Source organism: Panulirus ornatus, chromosome 71, assembly GCF_036320965.1.
Source record: "Panulirus ornatus isolate Po-2019 chromosome 71, ASM3632096v1, whole genome shotgun sequence".
Lineage (NCBI taxonomy): Eukaryota > Metazoa > Arthropoda > Malacostraca > Decapoda > Palinuridae > Panulirus > Panulirus ornatus.
The window spans coordinates 8037486-8060584 of record NC_092294.1 but is presented as its reverse complement, the minus strand read 5'-3'; the positions used below and the strand labels follow the sequence as shown (position 1 = coordinate 8060584).

The 23099-nt window shown below is 46.5% G+C and overlaps 1 protein-coding gene across 1 annotated transcript in view; it reads left to right on the top strand.

Moving 5' to 3' along the window:
- The window catches only part of FoxP (forkhead box P), a 712908-nt gene that overhangs the window by 296718 nt on the left and 393091 nt on the right, over window positions 1-23099 (top strand). The window lies entirely within an intron of this gene.

Sequence of the window (23099 nt, the reverse complement as noted above, 5' to 3'; positions counted from 1 at the left end):
GAGAAAATGAGGAAAGTGTTCATAAGTGATGAAGATTATTAGGACATGGATGATAAAAGTGACAAATAAGAAAACAGAATAAGCACAAATGAGCCAGATCTAATAAAAATATATAGGAGCGATAGTGATATATATATATATATATATATATATATGAGCGATAGTGATATATATATATATATATATATATATATATATATATATATATCCCTGGGGATAGGGGAGAAAGAATACTTCCCACGTATTCCCTGCGTGTCGTAGAAGGCGACTAAAAGGGGAGGGAGCGGGGGGCTGGAAATCCTCCCCCTCTCGTTTTTTTTTTAGTTTTCCAAAAGAAGGAACAGAAAATTGGGCCAGGTGAGGGTATTCCCTCAAGGCCCAGTCCTCTGTTCTTAACGCTACCTCGCTAATGCGGGAAATGGCGAATAGTTTGAAAGAAAAGAAAAAGATATATATATATATATATATATATATATATATATATATATATATATATATATATATATATATATATATATATATATATATTTGTCATTTCCCGCGTTAGCGAGGTAGCGCCAAGAACAGAGGACTAAGCCTTAGAGGGAATATCCTCATTTGGCCCCCTTCTCTGTTCCTTCTTTTAGAAAATTAAGAAAAAAGGGAGGGAAGGATTTTTACCTGATGTATGTTTGGATATATTGACCTCCTCACGCCCCCACCGCCCCTATAACGATGTAATTCATGTGTTAATGACGTGAGATGGAGACTCTGTGTATCGTTCCTTGCCTGGATATGTACGAGTGTACAAGGGAGTGTGACCTTAGGTGTGAGTGTTTGATTGTAAAGGAGTGTGAGAGTGTGATGTGATTTGAAGGTCTTCTGTGTGAGCAGAGACCCCTCTCTTAATGTGTGTGGTGTAGCGTTTGGCGTTCCAGACCGTGACGCATTCGCGGGCCGCTCAGGGCCGAGCGCACAAGTTCGAATTCTGGTCACTGCAATCGGTCCACGGTCAACCCAGCTGTTCGTCCACAGTTAAGAGTTGGTCGATGGAATGGGTACCTGGCTCAAGTGTTAAGATATATATTGGGTGATAGAAGAAGGGGACAAGTGAGCAGTGGAAAGGAAAGAAAAGTAGGGGTTGTAGGATGTCTTGATGGGGATACTTGATGTAGAGGGGTCGGCCGAGTGGGAGAGGGGTCAAGGTGGGCGGCTGGCCGGGCAGGAGGGACGGTCAAGGCGGGCAACTGGCCGAGCAGGAGGGACGGTCAAGGCGGGCAACTGGCCGAGCAGGAGGGAGGCCGGAAGGGCAGGAGCCTGGCCGAGGTATGAGCGATGACTGAGGAAAGACCACCTGAAGATGTGTTAGAGACGCTCAGACGGCGGGGCAAGAGAGGCTATCTGTCCTGTTTTCGTGTTTTCCTCAACAGGGAAGTGATCTGATTTACGCTAAACGCTCTCATGGCGGGCGATTTGTTTTTCACTTCTTGTTTTTCCCGTACTTTTCAGACATGGCTATTTGCAGGATTAGTATTAATGGCCCGGTAAATACAAGGTTTGGGCCATGTTTCTTGCATGCAGGAAAGGTGTTGCGTCTGTTGGTGAGGTGGTTCGCGTTCGTAACCCCGACCAGGTTCTGTGACCTCGGCTCCCCTTAACTTCAGGGCAGGAAAGGATTTTGTAGTCGAGCGAAGGAGACAAAGAAAGTGGTTGCGGGTGTTGTGGTTGTAATGCACGAAACTGAAAGAAGAAAAGCTTATATTTTGAGGCTCAGATAAGCGAAACTTGCACAAGAACCACGTATTTTTTTTTTAAGCTCAAATGAACGAAACAGATAGAGGAGACACTTATGTTTTGAGGCTTGAATGAATGAAACAAAGAAGGAACACGATGTTTGGAGGCTTGAATGAACGAAGCTGAAAGAAGAAACACGTATGTTTGAGGCTTACATAAACAAAACTGAAAGAAGAAACACATATGTTATGAGGCTTAAAGCAACGGAACTGAGAGAAGAAAGACATGGTTTATAGTCTAACCGAACGAAGCTGTCGAGATATAGGCTCGTAAGACCCAGTCAACCGTCTAGTCGAAGCTGTGCCGACCCCTCTGCCTTCACCTGTCGATACACAAGGCTCGGCACAGCTTCGATCACGCGTCACAGGACTTTCGCTTGTGACTGTACATATGATCTTGGACACAGATGCACAGTCCACTCGTGTGGGAGTTTACGGGAGACTGTTTACCTCAGAGACTTTTGGTATCTGAAAAATACATGAAGGTGACAGTTGTAGTCAAGGTTGTGATTTTAGTTCAAAATAGATTATCATGATGGAAAGTCGTAGGTGCCCAGAATGTTTATTCATACATTTTAAGTTTTGGAAAACGCTCTTATTTTGAGAGAGAGAGAGAGAGAGAGAGAGAGAGAGAGAGAGAGAGAGAGAGAGAGAGAGAGAGAGAGGAAGGGACATTAAGAGCTTTGAGAAGTGTTTTGAAAGGTAAGAAATTGATTACATTGGTAGTAGGGATGTGTTTGGAAGAGTTCTTTTTCGCTTTAAAATATGACCGTGAGTGGTGGGCTAAGGTGAAGTGTAGGCGTGTCTGGTCGTGCGGTGAGTTTTAGGATATATATATATATATATATATATATATATATATATATATATATATATATATATATATATAATGTGCGTTTGTGTGTGTGTGTACTCGAGTGAGAAACTGCAGAAGTTGTCCGAGTTTGAGAGAATGTTTTTAAAGGGAAAGTTTGAAGTGAATGTGGATAAAAGTAAAGCAGTTAGGTTTTGCAGGGAAAGGAGATACGTTAGGGTATGAGTGTGAGAAGTTGGAAGGAGTGATGTGAAAATTCTAGGGACCTAGGAGTGGACTTGGCAGCGGATGGAGCCATGAAATTGAAGTTTATTCATAGGGTAGGTGAGCGGGCGAAGTTTTTGGTAGCTTTGAGAAATGTGTTGAAAGAGAAGTTACTATATGGAAGGGCGAAAATGAGTGTGTTTTGAAGGTAAAGTTGTCCCATCGATATTGTATTTGTGAGCGGCATGGGCTCTAGATGAGAATGTACGGCAGAAGGTGGCTGTGTTGGAATGATGGGGCAAGATAGGGGTATGCCGGAACGGTTCGGACATTTAGAGAGAATGAGGGAGGAGAGGTTGACAGAATCATGAAACCAAAGTGGAGATGGGATGAAACAGATTTTTAGTGTTTGGGGCCCTGAACATGCAGGAGGGTGAAAGGCGTGTTCAGGATAGATGCGAGTTGGAGCGATGTGGAATATGGGAATCGGCGTGCTGTTAGTGAACTGAACCAGATTTTGAAGCAGCCAGGGGGAGCCATGGACAGAAGGAGAAAGGCAGCGGTATCCCAGACAGAACTGTTTCGTTCGACGCAAAACCCCAAGTCGACGTTACGTATTCATAGGTCAGAATGTCAGCCTGTGTACTGGTTTTGCTGACTCGCAACCTTAACGATGGTTTAGGACTTCTACCCCCCACAGCTGGGTCTGGGACCGTATCTTACTTTACTTATATCTTACGATGGTTTCAGACGTCTTATGCCCCCACAGCTGGGTCTGGAGCTTTACCTTACTCTACGTGTACCTCAAAATGGTTTTCGGTCTTCTACCCCCACAGGTGGGTCTAGGACCTTACCTTACCTTATACCTTACGATGTTTCGGAGGTCTTTACCCCTCAGGTGGGTCTGGGACCTTACCTTACCTTGGTTTCGGAGGTCTTCTACCCCCACAGGTGGGTCTGGGACCTTATCTTACCTCACGTAAACCTTATGATGGTTTTGGAGGTCTCCTAACCCCAAGAGCTTGGTACAGAACCAAGCTTGCGTGTCGCTCTTCACAATCAAGGTAAAGAGACCGTCGGCGCCGCCGTTGGCCGTAGGCCTACACGACCCCTACTTCCTGACTGGTCTGTGTTCACCTCCCCACCTGTTGTCCACTACTCCCTTAAAGACGGAGCTGGAGCTTGCTGAAGGTCATGTCTCGTTGTGGTCAGGTTTGAGATTGTGTGTGTTGAAGATGAGGGTTGCTGTCTCATGAAGGAGACCAGTGCGTGTTGGAGATGAGCTCTTCTGTCTCATGAGGGAAACTAGTGTATGTTGGAGATGAGTTCTACTGTCTCATGAGGGAAACTAGTGTATGTTGGAGATGAGTTCTACTGTCTCATGAGGGAAACTAGTGTATGTTGGAGATGAGTTCTACTGTCTCATGAGGGAAACTAGTGTATGTTGGAGATAAGTTCTACTGTCTCATGAGGGAAACTAATGTATGTTGGAGATGAGTTCTACTGTCTCGTGAGGGAAACTAGTGTATGTTGGAGATGAGTTCTACTGTCTCATGAGGGAAACTAGTGTATGTTGGAGATGAGTTCTACTGTCTCAAGAGGGAAACTAGTGTATTATGGAGATGAGTTCTACTGTGTCATGAGGGAAGCGAGAGTATAATTGTTGGAGATGAGGCACGGATGATTAATTCTAGAAGGCAGATAAGGTCCATTATGAGTAGAAAGGTAGATAAGGTATAGCAGGGGTAGAGTTACATTATGAGTGTATCACCTAAACATTTAAACACGACTTTACGACTGTTGGTAATGATGTCTGAGCCTTTAACCTGACCCTCTTGGGTCGAGAGGTCGCGCTTGTCATATCCATGGGTTTTACCATGGAGCCCACGCGTCGCACCATGGCTGCTTGAAGGACTGTGCCCTCCCTCTCAAGTGAAGGTTGAGTACAAGGAAGATGTGTTATCTTCTCCAGCACATTGTGGGCAGCAGATGACAGTGAACGTCAGCCCAAAACAGCGTTGTAGCCCAAGAACGAAGAATGATACACACATGAGACAGTCGTAGCGTTCTCTAATACACCTCCATGACGGAGGTTGAAGTTCCCCCACCCCTAGACAGGATATTTGCTGATTGTCCAATATGTAAAAATTTCCTCGGGGGGAGAGAGAGAGAGAGAGAGAGAGAGAGAGAGAGAGAGAGAGAGGCCAGGAAGGCATTTTTTTTTTCTCATATATATATATATATATATATATATATATATATATATATATATATATATATATATATATATATATATATATTTGTTTTTGTCTTGTCTCTTCCCAGCACTGATCTTCCTCCCCTCTGCACACCCCCCTCTCCTTCTGGTCGTGCCGCATACGCCCCTGTGCCCCGAAGTATAAGCGAGGCAATATTCCAATTGGCCCGTCTGTGAGTGTGTTTTATATTCCGGGGAGATGAAACAAAAGTGGATATAAATATGACAATGAGACCCAATATTTGATGCCGGGTGAGGATTGGGCCGGACACTCCTCCGTCCTTGATAGTCTTTTGTCATTTTTTTTGTTTTGTTTAGTCTATGTTATTCCCGGATGTTTGGTAGCGTCTTGGGTCCATCTGCCACCCGGGTGAAGTTTCTCTGTGCGACCTCGGACGACTTGTGTCAGCACGAGAGGACGACCCTCGAGCACGGCTTGGCGACCCTTTGGGTATGTTGTCCTGGGTGGGGCCTTTTGACTTCGATCCTTAAGAGTCGTTTCCGTCGTCGTAAGTAGTCGTGCCGTGGTAATGGAAGAGTCGTAGCATATTGCTGAAGGGTCGTACCGTCGTGATCGGTAGACGTTTCCCTGTTCCCGATTTATTTGCCGATAGTGAACTTCATCAACCAGTTGACGTACGTGGATATCTTTTTTCTTGTCATTCATTAGTTGATTATCATGTCGATTCAAGAATTACCTCTTGATTTATATATTCTGATAACCTCCTATTTGCATATTTCTCCTCACATTATGGGAAAGAAATATTACTTACCAGTGTCAGTTATGTAGAATGAATTCCCGTGGCGTTTTCCCTTTGTTATCAACTTTATTTGAGAATTTGTGGCTCAGTGAATCCAAGAACACATACACGTTGCTGCCGTGATAGTGTGGGTGAAGGGCACACAGCAGGGGGTAGGTGGAGCCAAGCACAGAGCGGACAGTGGGTACAGCACATCGGCAAGCATAGTGCACACAGTAGACCTTTGCATAGCAAGAATTACAAGAACGTACAGCTTACCCGTACAATGCACGTACAGCTTACCAATACAATGCACGTACAGCTTACTAGTACAATGCACGTACAGCTTACCAATACAATGCACGTACAGCTTACCAGTACAATGCACGTACAGCTTACCCCGTACAATGCACGTACAGCTTACCCGTACAATGCACGTACAGCTTACCAGTACAATGCACGTGCAGCTTACCAGTACAATGCACGTACAGCTTACCAGTACAATGCACGTACAGCTTACCCGTACAATGCACGTACAGCTTACCAGTACAATGCACGTGCAGCTTACCAGTACAATGCACGTGCAGCTTACCAGTACAGTGCACGTGCAGCTTACCAGTACAATGCACGTACAGCTTACCAGTACAATGCACGTACAGCTTACCAGTACAATGCACGTACAGCTTACTAGTACAATGCACGTACAGCTTACCCGTACAATGCACGTACAGCTTACCAGTACAATGCACGTGCAGCTTACCAGTACTATGCACGTACAGCTTACCAGTACAATGCACGTGCAGCTTACCAGTACAATGCACGTGCAGCTTACCAGTACAATGCACGTACAGCTTACCAGTACAATGCACGTACAGCTTACCAATACAATGCACGTACAGCTTACTAGTACAATGCACGTACAGCTTACCAATACAATGCACGTACAGCTTACCAGTACAATGCAAGGACTGTACAGTAGGGAACTCCATGTGGGTGAGACGAGGCGCTACTTTGGAACGCGGCCGTACGCATCTTGAACCTCTCTTAATCGTCTGTGGCCGTGTGCTTGACAGTGCCCTACCATGGTGGATGTTCTGATGTCTCATTTCTCTCTCAATCCAGTAGGTCAACTGCCATGAGATTGTTACCGCCTTGATCACGAGGTCACGACCCTCGGGTATAATGGCCATTGTATAAGACGTGGTCATTGAGAGGGGTCACTGTCGAAGGACAGGTCATTAGAGCCAACGATCGTATCGCCGTGGTTTAGAGGATTGGTCTCGCAGTGCTCAAAGTTGGGAGGACTTCCTACCACTGCCATTCGTGACGGAGATTTAAGGGCGAAAATTAAGATCGCTCACGTCTGTACAGATCTGCTGTGTACTAAGAAAGTGGGTTGATTTAGTCACTATGATGGTACACGTGATTCCCAAGTTTTAGAAATATATATTAATTATAATATCTTGCAACACATACCTGGGTACGCTCACCACTCGACTATGGGTAGCATGTCCGAATGTTTAGTATTCCCAGCTACCACACGAATGGTACGGGGTTCGAATCTTTGTTCTTGGAGCGCATTATGTGTTCAATGAAAGTGCGGGTTCATTTGCACTATATGTGTGTGTGTGTGTGTGTGTCTGTACTGGAGTAACTATTTCAAAACACTGTGAGCCATCTGGTGGGAAGATTACCTACAGAGTGTCCCAAATAAGCTCGTTTTGTAGGGTTCCGGCCTGTGCGGGCCCGCGGCCTCGCACAACCTGAGTGATCAGAGAGCAACAAGAAGAAGCTTTGGAGGCAGACGAACCTCCTGTATTAACGTCTTTAAGCTCCAAGGGAAGGATGAACAGCTGGGTTGACTAGCGTTTAGCGTAAGGAAAAGATGGACATGACGGTGAAAAGTTCAGGTTGCTTGGGTTCCTGCTGAAGTGGTTGCGTAGCATAGGGCGCTAACGGCTCGTCTAGCATCTTCCGCTAAAGAAGACCATATATTCATCAGAGGTTGACTGGTTCTTTGGAGAAGAAAAGATTATTCAGGGTCATCCTAAATACGTTCCTAGTTCAACTGTGCAGTGGTCATTCAGGTGTGCAGGTTGCGACACCCAATAGGTTGGTAGAACAGCGTGGCACCAGAGGTTAATTGGTCATAGACCAAGCTGATGGTGGAGACCTCAGTGTAGCTGGAAAGTTAGAGGACTGATATATATATATATATATATATATATATATATATATATATATATATATATATATATATATATATATATTCTCCTTGAGGGTTGGGGAGAAAGAACCTCCGTGTTCCCTGTGTGTCGTAGAAGACGACTAAAGGGGGCGGGAGAAGGGGACTAGAAACCCTCCCCTTCTTGTATTTCAGTTCCTGAAAACGGATCAGAAAACGCTACGTCACATATGTATTATATGTCTGCATATAAACTGCTCAGTGATTTACAACGCTCCTTAAACCCTCCCGTTCGAATCACTCCATGACCAGCCACAAAACCCTAAGTAGAAATCAAAACCTGATCCCTGATACCTTTAATCACAGATCCTCTCTTCCTCCCTCAGCAAACACCAGAATTACAGAACATATACATATCAAAATGACCTGAAAAGGCCACAACTGTCTTGCCAATGCAGTCTTACAAGCCACCCATGTCAGACATAATCCTCATTTGGAACTGCGCTCCCAAGACTTACACGAGTTACTCTTTCTCGTGTGCGCTGCACTTCCCATCCTTGGCTCAGACATTACAAACACCGTCGCACCGCAACACAAGAGCCTTCATACCAACGATGCATCTACCACAGTGAAGACCCTTAACACACTTTTCAATTTCTCCCGCTCTATCCCCCTCAAAATGACATGAACATCACCACACTTTACGACGTGTGGTCATGCCCGGTGGACGTGGCCGGCTTCCTGAGCGATGCAGAAGCCCCATAGAAGATGGAGAAGACTCTTGAGCCATGAAGGCAATAGGCATTACTACTCTTGCCAACTTTATATAGAAATTGATTGGTTTCAGTTGAGTGAAATGTATATGAGAGAGGGAAAACTGAGAAAGAGCAAAAGTTAGAGGGAACATTAGAAATGAGGAAAATAGGACGAGGGAAAGGTAAGAAATAAAAAGACATTTTGAAGGGTGAAGAGAGGAGAAGGCAAGGTTAGAAACACAGAGGAAAGGGTAGAGTTATGGTCAGAACCGAAGTCAGTGGTAGAAAAATGGGGAAGATAAAGAGAGAGAGAGAGAGAGAGAGAGAGAGAGAGAGAGAGAGAGAGAGAGAGAGAGAGAGGCCAAGTTAGAAAGGAGAATAGAGAGTTGGGGGGGTCTCGGCCACAACTTGGCCGGATGGTTCATAAACCGGGGTCGCGCAAGAGACGGACGCGGGTCGGGCAGCGGATGTACGGAATGGTCAGTTGTGCCGCTCGAATCCCGGACGCAAGCTCGATTTACGACGGGCGATTTCGTCGGATATTACCTTTGCTGATACACGCAAAATAACGGGGAATAGAGAGAGTGGGCTGAGATTGTTTCTGTTGGTGCAGCGTGTGTGTGTGTGTGTGTGTGTGTGTGCGCGCGCGCGTGTGCGTGGTTATATGTCTGTCTGTCTGTGATTATGTGTCTGTCTGTCTAGGTTCGTGTGTCTTTCTGTATACTAGTGTGTTTGTGTCTGTGTATATATATTTGTCCACTTACATGTGTTTATCTCACCAGTTTACATAGAATACTTTAGCTTCCTCCATATGTATATGACGTATAGTTACAAGCACTTTGGAAACAGTAATTTTGCCAGTTGTCAGTTGTACTCTCGTGGTTGTGGCCCAGTTCCTGGGTCCAGTTGTGTACACTGTAATCTCTTTTAAGCCACCACTGCCACTGGATAAAGGACTGGAGATACAAGTTAGTTTAATCAGTGGGTATCGTTGCTAAGGTGTAATTGCCCCGGAGTGGCCTAACATGAGTTAGGAGACACGCACCTGGGCGCTGGATGTGTTGGCAGAGAAATACAGAACATTTCTGATTTTGCACGACGCTGACACCATCGGTCAAATCAAAAGAAATGTTAGTCTTGAAAGGGACCTGCGATGTCTCTCCAGACGGGCGGAACTCCTGGTCTGAGCTCTTGTCATCTTTCTCACAACAGAAATAAATCAGAAATTGTAAAGCGAGACCATTTATACGAGATCTGAAGACTGCCCTGTGTTTGAGGAGCAAAGACGCATCCAGGAAATAACAACAGCTGAAAAAGAGTACCTTCTCTTGAAACTAAACAGTCAACACCAGACAGACTTGGGCCCCGTCTGTACAGGTTTCTGTTAGGATTAGAACAGCAAAAGGAATTCCCTTTATGAAAAGAAATAATCTTGATGTTCTCCGTGCAGAAGGCGGCGATTAGTGGGAGAGTGAATGAAACATTATGAGGTAGGATTTTCCGAAGTAATAAACACCTCTGTGATCGATGGCTCAAACGTCTTCTTCCTCAGTTCACTACAACGATGGCAGCTTACTGTGACGTACTGTATGTTTTCACGTCTCTGAAAAGTCTGTGCATACTGTGCCGGTACATCCTTATACCAGGGCTGGACTCTTTGAGCTCCGTGTTTATGGAAAAATAAAAGAAAAACGGACATTTTCATCTTAAAGAGAATTTGGATGCCGACGACATTATAGTGAACTATAGTCGTAGTTCAGAGCTTTTCTCGACTACTATCATAGAGAATCACCAGTCACCAGAGCATAAGATTTTAGAGGATTGTTAAACAATTAAGCCAACCGACCGTAGACGTTCAAGCAGTCTACATACAGCTGCGTCTCAGACTGAGCTGTGGGGCTAGAAGACCACCGTAACCATTGTAACGTACACGTAAGGTAAGGTAAGGTCTCAGACTCATCTGTGGGGATATAAGACCTCTGTAACCACTGTAAAGTACATTTAAGGTAAGGTTTTCGACCCAGTTATGTGGGCAAAGACCTCCGAAACCATCGTAAGGTATACGTAAAGTAAGTTCAGGTCCTAGACCCTTCTGTAAGGGTAGAAGACCTCCGAAACCATCGTAAGGTATACGTAAGGTAAGGTAAGGTCCCAGACCTAGCTGTGGTGGAAGAAGACCTCCGACACCATCGTAAAGTTTACGTAAAGTAAGGTCAAGTCGTAGACTCAGCTGTGGCGGTAGAATACCTCGGAAACCATCAAAGATAACTTAGGCCAGCACAACTTTAGAGGTGGTTGTTCTGCCTCTGGTTGACAAAAACAGCCGTATTTGGCCCATCTTTTCAGAGACTCTTTGGGAGGTGTAGTTATGAAGTGGTTATAATGGATAAGAAGAAAAATAACGGGACGAAAGGGGTGGTTTGGCAAAGTAGGCCACTGTATCTTAAATCTCCATGTTGACGTTCCTTTGACGTAAGAGGTAATAAGGTAAGAGGAGGCGCTAGTGTCGTTCAACACTTGGTCCTACAGGGGGCGATGCTTCCCCTTCTGTGGTTCCTCAAAAGCTGTTAGATTCTCTCTTCTTCATATTATTCTGTTTAGCTTTTCTTTATACTCCTTCCTTTCTTCGCTCTTAACACGTTTACTTCCTTACCTCGATCTCATAGCTTGGAACATGGGACATGAGGAAGAGAAATTTAAGAACACCGTTTAACTGTAGACTGACCCTCGTAGACTTGGACAATGATTAGCACAACGGTGCACCTGCAACATCGTCACTGAAAAGTGTGTAGACACACATTAGCCAAGTCTTTGAGGGAGCCACTGAAGACGTGACGGTAACAGGAGAGAAATGCAAAGTCTTTCAGAGTGGAAGAAAAGGAGAGGTCTCCAGGTATTCGATGCGTTTCGCAATGAAGTATCAAACCTGGGAAGTAGGATGTTGAGGTCTTAGTCTGGTGATGCTGGTCGGACCCACTTGGGATCTGCAGAGCACACTCGCGTCATCGAAGATGATTAAGGGTGTTGGAGTAGCGTGAAGACCAGAGTCGCTGAACGTCTGGGGATGACACTGACGGAACCTCTTTAATCCCTGGAACACGACGGTAATACCTTTGTGCCTTGGGTAAGATGGTCTTATCTTTAACCTAACCCTTTAAGAGCCAGGGTAGAGGGTGAGCCATCGTGCCCAAGGGTCGTATTGTCGTGCTTTAGGGACATCCAGTCGTACTCGAGGGGTTAAAGAACCTCGCATGTGAAGTATTTAAGTATTTCCCTATCATGTCCTAAGGCTGACGAAGTATCTGGTCAAGAAGATGCGGGAAGATTACTCCTTGCCTGGACTGATTCAGTCAGCCATTTGAGGCAACTCTGGTAGAAGGTTGGAACTCCTGAAAACATTTGCACTAGAACGGAGTCCATGGGGAAACATGATGTACACGACGGAAGTATTGGAAGGACTGGTACCAACCCTGGAAAATAACCCCATTCTGGAAGAACAGCCGCCCTAGACAATATAAGATCACACGATTGACAATAAAAGACATTAAAAAAGAGAGAGTGTGTCATGGCATTCATGGATATATCACCCATGTGTTCCGAGGTCCAAGACTTCAATTTGCTTTTGCTGTGTGTGTCCGTTTTGATGACAGAGGGACAGCTGAACGAATTCAAGATAGGGTGAGGCAAGCTCTTCCACAGTACACCTACCCTATATCAGGGAAGGTGTCCTGGTACTGAGATCACAGCAAGAAACATTCTAGAGATCCAAGTATTCGTCAGGCAAACTCAGGTGTATACTGAACCCAACATCTTGGTTGGTCGAGGCCATAACATTACGGAACAGAGCCAGCCGTCTTCTGACGCCTGTATTGAACCGTCCACTGTCGTGAACCACATTACCAAGGTAAATGCACCTTAATAAGACCTTGATCCTCTCACCCCCACGCACGGACGTACGAGGAACCAATATCCAATAAGACTTAATACTTGGATCTCGGTCTTAGTGTCCAGAATACTTATAATCCAGCGGATCCAACTAATGCAGCGGCTCAGGACCCGACTCCGGGGCTTCCACTGACAACAAATATCATGGAATCTTTAAGTGTGTCCAAGTCACTCACCATGAAATTGCCGACGTCTGCCACTCGGCACCGACTACATATCTACCCGTCCGACACCACTAGCCAGGTCGTAGAAGTCATGGGGAATTTTTGCAGGGGAGGTTCAAGTCTTGCCTTGTTCAGGAAGTGACTGGGAGGAAGCAAGACGTGCCCACCTCCCTACTAGACAGCAAACTTAGTGTCCAAGTATAAGCCAGAGATCAGGTCGATAATCTTCGCAGGGATCCCACGAAGTCGTAGGATTTCCCCAAGTGTCTCACGATGCACCGACTTGAAAGCCTTCGCGAAGTCGACATTCTCTGCGAGGATCTTCCGGCCGAGCTTACAGCGCAAGACCCTCTCTAAGGAGAGGGAGTGAAGAGGCCGTTGCCAGTGTGAATCCACAGTACTGAGGACCCTGGAGTTGGGGCCCTTCTCGAAGACCACATAGCAAGTCTTTTCATGGAGCTCCAGATGACTCTGTAAGAATAAGAAGCTGAAACCCGCTTTCAGTTCTTAAATTCTTTGGTGGGAGTCATTAGTCCTTAGGAAGCTGGATCGGCAGCAAATGCTATTTTACCTTACTTGAGCTTTCCAGATCTCGTTAGCATTAGGTCAACCGGGGTTGTGGTATCTGTAAGCCAGTGGTATGGGTGGGTGTGTATGGTCATGTATATACACATACATACGCATACTTACACGCATAGTTATACATGATGCCAGAAACCCCTCCCCCTTCCGTCCCACCTCCATACCCTTTCCCACCCCCTTCCCATCCTTTGGTCCCGTCCCTCGACGGTAATCAAAGTCTCATGTTAGATGTGTTATTGTGAAAATGAGAACACAATGACTACAACACATGTTGTGGTCATTGACGTGGGAGACGTAGCAGCTGAAGATTAACTAAGGTGCACAGAACATCTGTATTTTAAGTCTACCTGAGAAGCTAATCTAAGTGAACTAAAGTAAACCATAGAAGCGACTGTAACCGTACTGAAGTAGACCATAAAGCGACTGTAACCGTACTGAAGTAGACCATAAAGCGACTGTAACCATACTGAAGTAGACCATAAAGCGACTGTAACCGTACTGAAGTTGACCATAGAAGCGACTGTAACCATACTGAAGTAGACCATAAAGCGACTGTAACCGTACTGAAGTAGACCATAGAAGCGACTGTAACCATACTAAAGTAAACCAGAGAAGCGATTGTAACCGTACTAAAGTAGACCATAAAGCGACTGTAACCATACTAGAGTAGACCATAAAGCGACTGTAACCGTACTGAAGTAAACCAAACAAGCGACTGTATCCGTACTGAAGTAAACCAAACAAGCGACTGTATCCGTACTGAAATAAACCAAACAAGCGACTGTAACCATACTGAAGTAGACAATAAAGCGACTGTAACCATACTGAAGTAGACCATAAAGCGACTGTAACCATACTGAAGTAGACCATAAAGCGACTGTAACCGTACTGAAGTAGACCATAAAGCGACTGTAACCGTACTGAAGTAGACCATAAAGCGACTGTAACCGTACTGAAGTAAACCAAACAAGCGACTGTAACCATACTGAAGTAGACCATAAAGCGACTGTAACCGTACTGAAGTAAACCAAACAAGCGACTGTAACCGTACTGAAGTAGACCATAAAGCGACTGTAACCGTACTGAAGTAAACCAAACAAGCGACTGTAACCATACTGAAGTAGACCATAAAGCGACTGTAACCGTACTGAAGTAAACCAAACAAGCGACTGTAACCGTACTGAAGTAGACCATAAAGCGACTGTAACCGTACTGAAGTAAACCAAACAAGCGACTGTAACCGTACTGAAGTAGACAATAAAGCGACTGTAACCGTACTGAAGTAGACCATAGAAGCGACTGTAACCGTACTGAAGTAGACCATAGAAGCGACTGTAACCGTACTGAAGTAGACCATAGAAGCGACTGTAACCATACTGAAGTAGACCATAGAAGCGACTGTAACCATACTAGAGTAGACCATAAAGCGACTGTAACCGTACTGAAGTAGACCATAAAGCGACTGTAACCATACTAGAGTAGACCATAAAGCGACTGTAACCGTACTGAAGTAGACCATAAAGCGACTGTAACCATACTAGAGTAGACCATAAAGCGACTGTAACCGTACTGAAGTAGACCATAAAGCGACTGTAACCGTACTGAAGTAAACCAAACAAGCGACTGTAACCGTACTGAAGTAAACCAGAGAAGCGACTGTAACCGTACTAAAGTAAACCAACACGCCTGTGAGCGTACCAAACAAAACCAAAAAAGCTGCACTGTTGCCACTACTGTAACATTCCAGCCTCACTGTTGCCACTACTGTGACCTATCTCAGCATTCTAGCCACAGTGTTGCCACTGCTGAGACTTACCCTGATAATCTAGCCACAGTGTTGCCACTGCTGAGACTTACCCTGATAATCTAGCCACAGTGTTGCCACTGCTGTGACCTACCTTAACATCCCAGCCTCGTTGTTGCCACTCGATGACCTACCTTAACATTCCAGCCACAGTGTTGCCACTCGTATGACCTACCTTAACATTCCAGCCACAGTGTTGCCACTCGATGACCTACCTTAACATTCCAGCCACAGTGTTGCCACTCGTGTGACCTACCTTAACATTCCAGCCACAGTGTTGCCACTCGTATGACCTACCTTAACATTCCAGCCACAGTGTTGCCACTCGATGACCTACCTTAACATTCCAGCCACAGTGTTGCCACTCGTGTGACCTACCTTAACATTCCAGCCACAGTGTTGCCACTCGTATGACCTACCTTAACATTCCAGCCACAGTGTTGCCACTCGTATGACCTACCTTAACATTCCAGCCACAGTGTTGCCACTCGTATGACCTACCTTAACATCCCAGCCACAGTGTTGCCACTCGTGTGACCTACCTTAACATTCCAGCCACAGTGTTGCCACTCGTGAGACCTACCTTAACATTCCAGCCACAGTGTTGCCACTCGTGTGACCTACCTTAACATTCCAGCCACAGTGTTGCCACTCGTGTGACCTACCTTAACATTCCAGCCACAGTGTTGCCACTCGTGTGACCTACCTTAACATTCCAGCCACAGTGTTGCCACTCGTGTGACCTACCTTAACAATGTGAACCGCTGCCTGTCTATGATGGAGAATCTGACCATTGTTAGTAAGTCTGACCAAGACGAGACCCATATTTATGGTCCCCCTTTTTTTTTTTTTTTTTACCACAAAAACTTTCATCCGTCCCAAGATTATATATATGTATTTTGTCCAGACTCTTCTGATTCTCTCTCTCTCTCTCTCTCTCTCTCTCTCTCTCTCTCTCTCTCTCTCTCTCTCTCTCTCTCTCTCTCACTCTTTCTTTCTTTCTCTCTCTCTCTCTCTCTCTCTCTCTCTCTCTCTCTCTCTCTCTCTCTCTCTCTCTCTCTCTCTCTCTCTCTCTCTCTCCCTCTGGTGGGCCATAAGTCCGTGCTCCGTCGTTCCTCAGTGTTCCGGGCCGCTGGACGTGTTGGTAGGTCCTCGTGGCCAGCGGCCGAGTTATGGCCCACAGTGGCACATCCTGAGGGCCCGCGCCCCCTAGAGGAGGTGGGCCACTCTCAAGCCCGAGGGTTATCTACAGCGTCCTCTCGAGGAGTCGAGGGTCTCCGAGGCTGACCTCGCGTAACCTAGAGTGACCTGTATGGAAGGGTGACCTTTTTTAGCTAAGGATAAGAAAGACGTAGATGATGGTAACTTCCTATAACCTGGGGTGACCTCCAATAGGAAAGGGTGACCTTGTAGCCGAGGATTACCTCCTGTAGGAAAGGGTGGCCTTGTAGCCGAGGATGACCTCCTGTAGGAAAGAGTGGCCTTGTAGCCGAGGATGACCTCCTGTAGGAAAGGGTGGTCTTGTAGCCGAGGATGACCTCCTGTAGGAAAGGGTGGCCTTGTAACCGAGGATGACCTCCTGTAGGAAAGGGTGACCTTGTAGCCGAGGATGACCTACTGTAGGAAAGGGTGGCCTTGTAGCCGAGGATGACCTCCTGTAGGAAAGGGTGGCCTTGTAGCCGAGGATGACCTCTGGTAGGAAAGGGTGGCCTTGTAGCCGAGGATGACCTCCGGTAGGAAAGGGTGGCCTTGTAGCCGAGGATGACCTCCTGTAGGAAAGGGTGACCTTGTAGACGAGGATGACCTCCAATAGGAAAGGGTGGCCTTGTAGTAGTGAAGGTTTACCTCTCGTAGCTAAAGACTGAACACCTGTAGACAAGGTCGACCTCCTGTAGAAGGGGTAGACGACAGTGACCTGCCTGCAGTAGGATGGTACGGGTAGCCTCACTACGCTGTGTCACATCGTCATCCCTCTGGCTCATCGGCCGCGTATCATTGCTTGTCTCTTCGTAGGTCCTCACGCCCCGGAATCCTATCTTTCTGTGCCTAAGTCGCCATGGACGGAAGCCCTCATCAAGGAGGCCAGGCCTTGAATAGAATATTGATAGGATGAAAGATATAGAGAAGTAAAAAGAGAATATAGGAAAATATTGTCGAGTTTGTGGTGGGCGTGGGGCGTTTGTAGTTTGAATTACGGCCAGGTTTTTAGATGTCGGGAAAGACATGATATGGTAAGGAGTTCCATGGCTTGGCGGTGTAGGGAGAGAACGCTTAGCCACACATTAATCACGTGATGAAGTGGACCTCTGAGTGTTGCTGAACAGAAGGGAATCCTCGGAGCTGAAAGTTGCTTTACGTCAGTGAGAGCGAAGATTGTGGTGACCTCTGGCCAAGTTGTGGATGACTTAGCCATTTGTGTTCGAAATTTAGGTGAGTTGATGGGGAATATACACTTTGGACAAGCTTTGGGTTAGCCATCCAGGGCCCGAGTTGTATGCGAAAGTCGTCTTTGGTGGAGTTGTGGTTGAGGATAACCTTACTTCTGGCCCAGTGATCGAGGAGGAGGACTTTTCTGTGGCCAAGTTTTCGAGACAACTTGACGTCTTCTGGGGAGGTATCGTGAAGGACGGCTTTTGTAAACCAATTATCGAGAAATGTGACCTTTCTTTGGCCAAGTTCGTGAGAAGGGTGACCTGTGGTCGAGTTATCGAGCAGAGCGACCTTTTGAGGTCGAGTTGTGGCCGAATTGTCGAGCAGGGAAGACCCTCTTTTGGCTCAGTTGTCTGGAAAGGTGACCTTATAGGATTAGAATGTAAATCGTTGACTCCACTGGCCGTCGTGGACCGGGCCGACCCCTCCATGGCCATGGGATGAAGATGTCTTGTAGTTAGAGGGACCTACCTTGGCCTCAGAGGTCCTGTGCAAAGGAGGTTGACCCAACTGGGTGAGGTGAGGCGACCTGACATAGCAAAAGTGCCGTCGACGGATGACCCGCGGTGAGGGGGTGACCAGTCATGACCGGGGTGTGGATGAAGGTGACCTCCGCTGGTCGAGTTAGGGATTTAGTTTGACCTAATGTAGTAAGGCGGTGGCTGGACACCTGCGACGCCCCTTTGGCGGCCAAACTCAAGTAGATACTGGGAATCCAGCGCCAACCGGGACCCCGACCTGTGATAGGGGAACCGGTGCTGGACGAACCGTCTAAGGACAGCTGTCCATGCCAAGCTGAGGTCTGACAGATCTTTGCTAACGTAAAAGATGACGTTAATAAGAATTTCTACATACTGTGGCCAACAGTGATTTATATCCCACGTGTCCAGGCAATGAACTGTTGTCTTAACTTCGTTTCGTTAACCTGACGGGCCCCTTTGACCAAGACAGGATGCTAGTGAGAAGAGGCGTCGAGGTGGACCCCCACAGGAAGCATTAAACACTTAATGTTCAGTATAAGCATTAAAGGATGAGGAAGACTGCCGGTGTAGCTTCAGGCCCTGGTTGTGAGCGAAGCTAAAAGCAGTACTGCCTTTGTCGCGTATGGCAAGTGGGCTTCCTGCAGCCAGAGGGTGGGAAACGAGTCCGCTCATGACTACGAGTACAACGAGTCCTCTCATGACTACGAGTACAACGAGTCCTCTCATGACTACGAGTACAACGAGTCCTCTCATGACTACGAGTACCACGAGTCCTCTCATGACTACGAGTACAACGAGTCCTCTCATGACTACGAGTACAACGAGTCCTCTCATGACTACGAGTAGAACGAGTCCTCTCATGACTACGAGTACAACGAGTCCTCTCATGACTACGAGTACAACGAGTCCTCTCATGACTACGAGTACAACGAGTCCTCTCATGACTACGAGTACCACGAGTCCTCTCATGACTACGAGTACAACGAGTCCTCTCATGACTACGAGTACAACGAGTCCTCTCATGACTACGAGTACAACGAGTCCTCTCATGACTACGAGTACAACGAGTCCTCTCATGACTACGAGTACCACGAGTCCTCTCATGACTACGAGTACAACGAGTCCTCTCATGACTAAGAGTAGAACGAGTCCTCTCATGACTACGAGTAGAACGAGTCCTCTCATGGCTACGAGTAGAACGAGTCCTCTCATGACTACGAGTACAACGAGTCCTCTCATGGCTACGAGTACAACGAGTCCTCTCATGACTAAGAGTAGAACGAGTCCTCTCATGGCTACGAGTACAACGAGTCCTCTCATGACTAAGAGTAGAACGAGTCCTCTCATGACTACGAGTACAACGAGTCCTCTCATGACTACGAGTACAACGAGTCCTCTCATGACTACGAGGACAACGAGTCCTCTCATGACTACGAGAACAACGAGTCCTCTCATGACTACGAGAACAACGAGTCCTCTCATGACTACTAGTACAACGAGTCCTCTCATGACTACGAGTACAACGAGTCCTCTCATGACTACGAGTACAACGAGTCCTCTCATGACTACGAGTAGAACGAGTCCTCTCATGACTACGAGTACAACGAGTCCTCTCATGACTACGAGTACAACGAGTCCTCTCATGACTACGAGTACAACGAGTCCTCTCATGACTACGAGAACAACGAGTCCTCTCATGACTACGAGTACAACGAGTCCTCTCATGACTACGAGTACAACGAGTCCTCTCATGACTACGAGTAGAACGAGTCCTCTCATGGCTACGAGTAGAACGAGTCCTCTCATGACTACGAGTACAACGAGTCCTCTCATGACTACGAGTACAACGAGTCCTCTCATGACTACGAGTACAACAAGTCCTCTCATGACTACGAGTACAACGAGTCCTCTCATGACTACGAGTACAACGAGTCCTCTCATGACTACGAGTACAACGAGTCCTCTCATGACTACGAGAACAACGAGTCCTCTCATGACTACGAGTACAACGAGTCCTCTCATGACTACGAGAACAACGAGTCCTCTCATGACTACGAGTAGAACGAGTCCTCTCATGACTACGAGTACAACGAGTCCTCTCATGACTACGAGTACAACGAGTCCTCTCATGACTACGAGTACAACGAGTCCTCTCATGACTACGAGTACAACGAGTCCTCTCATGACTACGAGTACAACGAGTCCTCTCATGACTACGAGTACAACGAGTCCTCTTATGACTACGAGTACAACGAGTCCTCTCATGACCACGAGAACAACGAGTCCTCTCATGACTACGAGAACAACGAGTCCTCTCATGACTACGAGTACAACGAGTCCTCTCATGACTACGAGAACAACGAGTCCTCTCATGACTACGAGTACAACGAGTCCTCTCATGACTACGAGTACAACGAGTCCTCTCATGACTACGAGTACAACGAGTCCTCTCATGACTACGAGTACAACGAGTTATCATAATACTACACACGAGTCATCTGATTGCTAAGAGTAAAACGAGTCGTCTGATAACCACGAGTACGAGTCCTCTGATTGCTACGAGTACAGCGAGTCTTCTGATTACGAGCGTGGGTCACTCTGGTTCAGGAGGTTGCTGAAGCAAGCCACGAGCATAACCAGACCAGGGGTCGAGCGCTCCGGAAACAAAGGGAGACGGAGCGCAGTTTTCATAATGGAAAGAAATTGGAAGAAAAAGAAATGGGGAATGATAGTGAATATGGTAATAGGGAGAGACAGTGTGACGAGGCCTAGGCAAAGAGGCGCATTTGAAGCAGTTCGGTCGGTGGTGTTCTGTATGTCTGTGCTTCCGTCTGTGTCCTCTATGTCTGTATTTGCGTCTGTGTATCTGTCCCTCTCCTGTATGTCTGTTTGCATCTGTGTCCTCTATGTCTGTGTAGTTGTGTCTGTGTCCTCTTTGTCTGCATTTGTATGTTTCATCTGTATTTGTGTCTGTTTGCCTCTATGTCTGCATTTGCGTCTGTGTCCTCTATGTCTGTTTGCGTCTCTTTCCTTTGTGTCCGTATTTGCCTCTATGTCTGTATTTGCGTCTGTGTATCTGTCCCTCTCCTGTATGTCTGTTTGCATCTGTGTCCCCTATGTCTGTGTGGTTGTGTCTGTGTCCTCTTTGTCTGCATTTGTATCTGTTTCATCTGTATTTGTGTCTGTTTGCCTCTATGTCTGCATTTGCGTCTGTGTCCTCTATATCTGTTTGCGTCTCTTTCCTCTGTGTCCGTATTTGCTTCTATGTCTGCATTTGCGTCTGTGTGTCCTCTATGTCTGTGTTGATCTTTCTCCTGCTTTCTCTCTCTTCCTTGTTTACTCTTTCTCACATCCATCTTCCTCCGTGTTGATATTTATGCCTTTTTTCCGCCATCCTTCTCTCTCTCTCTCTCTCTCCCCCGTTTTTTGTGTGACTTTTTCGTATGGCGTACTTCTCTTGTTTGGTCTCTTTTTTTTTGGTTGAGTTTTTTCTGGGGGGGGGCCGGATGTTCCCCCCCTCTTCCATTTTTCCATTATTACCTACCCGGTCGTGTGTCTTCACCGATTTTCCTCATTATCTTAAATCTTAATCTTTCCCTCAGTTTCTTCTTAATTTTTCTTTGTGTCTCAGTTTCCTGTTTTCCCCCTATTTTCCTCACCCAACTTTTTTCCCCCTTTCCATTGCCTTGTCAATTTTTTCTGCCTATTCTTCCCTCCCTCCCTATTCGTGCAGTTTCCCGTTTTTTTTTTTTTACCTATCTTTTCCTCCCTTTCCTTCTTCTTATCCCATCCCATTTCTCCCTTTCCACCATTTGTTGCCATAGTCCTTTCCTCATTCCAAGTCCCCTCCCTACCACTTGTTTCCTTCTCCCCGGCTTTATCTCCTTCCTTTCCATCCTTTCAATCATTATTATTCCCTCTCTCACCCCACCCTCCATCCCTTCCCCCACTTACTACCTCTTTTCCATTTTCTTCCTCACACGCAGTATCCCTTCCCCACCCTTCGCCTCTCCCATCACCCTGTTACACTCCACGTTGTTTCCTCTTCCAACTTTCCTCTTTCACACTCTCTTCATGAGGCGGGTCTGCTCTGCCTTTACCACCTTCCCATCCTTCCTAATCCCGTAACCTCCCCTTCCCGCTACCCAATCCCTGCCAGACAACCTCTCTCTCTCTCTCTCTCTCTCTCTCTCTCTCTCTCTCTCTCTCTCTCTCTCTCTCTCTCTCTCTCTTTCTCTTTCTCTCTCTCTTCTCGTTCTCTCTCTCTCTCGTTCGCTCTTTCTCTCGTTCGCTCTCTCTCTCGTTCTCTCTTTCTCTCTCGTTCCCTCTTTCTCTCTCTCGTTCTCTTTCTCGTTCTCTCTCTCTCTCTCGTTCTCTCTCGTTCTCTCTTTCTCTCGTTCTCTCTCTCTCTCTCGTTCTCTCTCGTTCTCTCTTTCTCTCGTTCTCTCTCTCTCTCTCTCTCCTCTCTCTCTCTCTCTCTCTCTCTCTCTCTCTCTCTCTCTCTCTCTCTCTCTCTCTCTCTCTCTCTCTCTCTCTCTCTCTCTCTCTCTGTGAGGGAGGTGGAGCGAGGCAGGGCTGGCTGTGCAGGCAGGAGAGTGTGTGGTCAGCAGTCTGCCTGATCTATAGCAAGTACCTCTTTTAATATCTTTTGTTTCAGATGCGGGCGTGACATGTGGGGCCTTATACCCGCTGTTGGCCTTCATTGTCTGGCGACGGGAGAGGAAAGTGGCGGGAGAGGAGGGGGAAGAAGTAACAAGATGGAGGAAAGGGGAAATATCGAGAAGGAAAGGGGTGTCAATATGGAAGAGAGGGATGGAAAGGGAGATGATATGGTGTCAAGAGGGAGGGGAAAAGGAATGGAAAGCGAGGGGTGTCAAGAGGGAAGGGGAAAGGAATAGAAAGCGAGGGGTATCAATATGGAAGAGCAAGAAGAAGGAACAGGCAAGGTGTAAAGGAGCAAAACTA